Source organism: Arachis ipaensis, chromosome B2 (genome assembly GCF_059453495.1).
Source record: "Arachis ipaensis isolate K30076 ecotype BB chromosome B2, ASM5945349v1, whole genome shotgun sequence".
In the NCBI taxonomy this organism is placed as follows: domain Eukaryota; kingdom Viridiplantae; phylum Streptophyta; class Magnoliopsida; order Fabales; family Fabaceae; genus Arachis; species Arachis ipaensis.
This window is the reverse complement of record NC_142437.1, coordinates 91527810-91531676: the sequence shown is the minus strand read 5'-3', so window position 1 is coordinate 91531676 and position 3867 is coordinate 91527810. Positions and strand designations below refer to the sequence as shown.

The 3867-nt window shown below is 40.1% G+C and overlaps 1 non-coding gene across 1 annotated transcript; it reads left to right on the top strand.

Moving 5' to 3' along the window:
* The first annotated feature begins 388 nt into the window (after positions 1–388).
* On the top strand, positions 389–495 carry LOC148574838 (small nucleolar RNA R71). Its single transcript, XR_015905476.1, has one exon. It is a non-coding gene; the product is annotated as a small nucleolar RNA R71 (small nucleolar RNA).
* Positions 496–3867: the final 3372 nt, after the last annotated feature.

Here is a 3867-nt window from a genome sequence, read left to right as displayed (position 1 = left end):
ATGATTTTGCCTAGGTGAATTCCCAATGTAGTTGGCTTGTTCCTGATCACCCTCTGCTTCTTCATTCACTCCTTCTTGGGTTGCTGCTGAAATGGTGATTGCTGCTACTTGATTCCTCTCCATCTTCTTGGTGAGGTTAGCTAATTGCTTGGTAATCATCTTGTTTTGAGCTAGCAGTGCATCCACATTGTTTAGCTCCATCACTCCTCTAGTGTTGCCTCTTTCAGAAGCATAGAAGTAGTCATTCTCTGCTACAGTCTCAATGACATCTATGGCTTCTTCAATGGTCTTCTTCTTGTTCAGAGATCCCCCGGATGAGTGGTCTACTGCCTTCTTTGATTCATACGAAAGGCCTTCATAGAAAATGTGCAATTGCACCAATTCATTGAACATATCTGGCGGGCATCTTCTTGTCAAGTCTTTAAACCTCTCCCATGCTTCATATAGAGTCTCACCATCCTGCTGCCTGAATGTTTGTACCTCAGCTCTCAACCTGTTGATCCGTTGAGGAGGATAGAATCTTGCCAAGAACTTGTTCACCACATCTTCCCAGGTTGCTAAACTCTCATTTGGAAAGGATTCCAGCCATTTAGATGCTTTGTCCTTGAGCGAGAAGGGAAACAGAAGTAGTCTATAGGTGTCAGGATAAACACCATTAGACTTCATAGTATCGCATATCCTCAGGAAGGTGGTTAGATGTTGATTGGGGTCTTCTTGGATACTTCCTCCGAATGAACAATTGTTCTGAACAAGGGTGATGAGCTGTGGCTTTAGTTCAAAGTTGTTGGCATATATGGTTGGCTTTTGGATGCTACTTCCACAGTTTCCTAGGTTCAGGTTGATGTAAGAACCCAAAACACTTCTCTCTTGTCCAACCTGATGCGCTGGACCTTCTCTGCCATGGTTGTGAGCCTCTTCTTCATGATGGTTCTCCATATTCTCATCCATGTCTGGTTCAAAGTACTCTTCCTCTTCCTCAGCACCAACTACTCTCTTTCCTCTTGCTTCCATCCTTAATCTAAGGAAGGTCCTCTTAGGTTCAGAAACAAAGGAAGTTAAAGCCCCGCTTCTTCTACCTGTCATACAACCAACAAGGCACAAGCAAGAAGGATAGGTGCAAACAATAATTTCTACAGAAATGCTATTAGCGTGAGTGATGCAATATATCAAACAGTTAGCGGGTTAGTGACTGAATTGTAAACAACTAAGAAAATGGGTAGGGGAAAGGGAAGAAAATAGCTAAATAGAAAGTAAATTACTCAAATAAACTTAAATCAAACAAAATAAAAACAAATGCTCAATCTAGTTATCCACCAATTTAATCATTGTTGATACAAAATCAATCCCTGGCAACGGCACCATAAACTTGATGCACGGAAACTTGTCCCTTAACAAATCTCCCTCGGCAAGTATACCGAATTATCGTCAAATAAAAACTCACAGTAGAGTGAAGCAACTTTAATTGGAATAATGTTCTAGTTGAGCTAAGCAGAAAGTGAGTTGAGAATTGCAGGAAATTAAATGGCGGAAAAGTAAATAGCAGAAAATAAATGACGGGAAGTAAATTGCAGAATCTTAAATAGGGAAGGGAAGTTTAGCATGAAAGTAAATGGCATAAAGTAAAGAGAATGGGTAAGATCAGAAATGGGGAATTCATTGGGCTTAGGAGATGTTGCATTCTCCGGATCAAGTTCATTTTCATCTCTTCCTCAATCAATGCATTCATTGATCTCCTTGGCAATCTTAAGTGATTGAATTCTAATTCCTTGGTAATTCAATCTCTCAAATCAGATCAATAGCCAATTCCTTGGTCTAATTGCTCATGAGAAGAGATGAAGTGTGGTCACTGATTATACCACATGTATTTCCAAATCAAAGTATTGGGAGAATTATATGTCACCATATCTGCCCAAACCCCAATTTGGTCCAACATGAGAAAACATTTCTAGCATGATCTCTTCATCCCTTTTCCAAGGTTCAGAAGAGATCCAAGTATGAATAGCTTCTTTTCCAAGATAACTACTCAATTGGATGAAGATTGAAAACTTTCTAGTAAAATCAAGAGAAAAGAAAGAAGAAGAATAATGAAAACTATTATTGATCCATCAAATTACAACAGAGCTCCCTAACCCAATGAAAGGGGTTTAGTTGTTCATAGCTCTGGGAATGGAAAGCAAAGATGGAGAGTATATTCTAAAAGTTAAACTAGAAGTGTAGAGAAAGTAAAAAGCAGAGAGTAATTCTAATAATGCCAAAAGCTTCTTTTCTAGTTCAAAGCTCTCCCTATTTATACTATTCTTCTCATCTTCTAGTTGGCTCTTCAAGTCTTAGATATGGGCCTTTGGATCTTGAGTTGAAACAGTTATCTTCTTCAGTGGGCTCAGCTTTACTTGCAGAGAAAGTGTGAAGTAGGCAGGGACTTTAGCTTAAGGCGTTAGTGGTGTTAACGTTAAGTGAAAATGTGGGGTTGAGAACGTTATGACAATCACCTTTTTCACTAACGTTCCTAACCCAAAGTGGTCCACGTTAACTTCAACGTTAGTGGCACTAACGTGACCACTAACGTTGACCCTTGGCCCTTCGCAAACGTTACTGGGGTTTACCTTTTTCAATAACATTGAGAGTACCCCTTTCTCCCTACGTTAGAATTCACGTTAGAATAGTTAACGTGGCCTTTAACATAGGCTTGCCAAATCTTCGAGAGCGTTAATGACACTTACCTTTGTCACTAACGCTTCAGAACGCCCCTACTTCCCACGTTAGAGTTCACGTTAACTAGGTTAACATGACTTCTAACGTGGTATTGATAGCCATCTCCAACGTTAGTGACAAAGGTGAGTGTCACTAACGTTGTCTCATCATTCTCTCCTTCACGTTAGCTTCGACGTTAACTGAGTTAACGTGGCAACTAACGTGGCTCAAAGTGGCTCAAAGTGGCTTAGTCCAACGTTAGTGACAAAGGCGAGTGTCACTAACATTGGTCATTCCTTGCTTCCCCACGTTAGAGTCCACGTTAACTAGGTTAACGTGGCTTTTAACGTAGCTAATATGGGTTTAGTCCAACGTTAGTGACAAAGGTGAGTGTCACTAACGTTGGCATCATCTTCTTCTTCCACGTTAGAGCTCACATTAACTGAATTAACATGACTCTTAACGTGGACAATTGCCACTTTGGAGCGTTAGTGGTACTTACTTTTACCACTAACGTTGGAGTTCTACTTCTCTTCCACGTTAGCTTCCACGTTAACATAGTTAACGTGGCAACTAACGTGGGCTTTGATGGCTCACGAAGGCGTTAATGGCGATCACTTTTCTCATTAACGTTGCAAGTTAGCCTCCATTCCATGTTAGTGGTCACGTTAGCTAGACTAACATGGCTACTAACGTGGTTCTTCCTTGCTTCCTTTGTCCTGAAATCAAGCAATAAAGTGCATCAAAGCTCTAATCCAAGTTATGAGACATGCATCATTCAATTTGTCCTTTAATTCATGCATAATTCTCATGAAATCATGTAAAATTCACAATGTTTGCTTGAATCAAGATGTAAATGATTATTTACCCAAAACTTGCTTCTTTCCTAAGAAAATGCATGAAACTACCTTAAAACCATAAAGAAAAGGTCAGTGAAACTAGCCAAAATGCCCTGGCATCAACAAGCTGAAAAGCGAGTCTAAATATTATATATGGGATGACCCATATTTATGAAGGTGTGGTGCTGACCAGGTAATTAGAAGGTGTGTGCCCCAATCAGAATTCCAGTCCATTTTAGAGGCCTGCCACTCTTCTGAGAGTAGAGGACATTTTGGCCCTCAAAGAACAGCTAGAAAAATTTTAGCCTGTGGATTCTGGTGGCCTACTCTTTTAAAG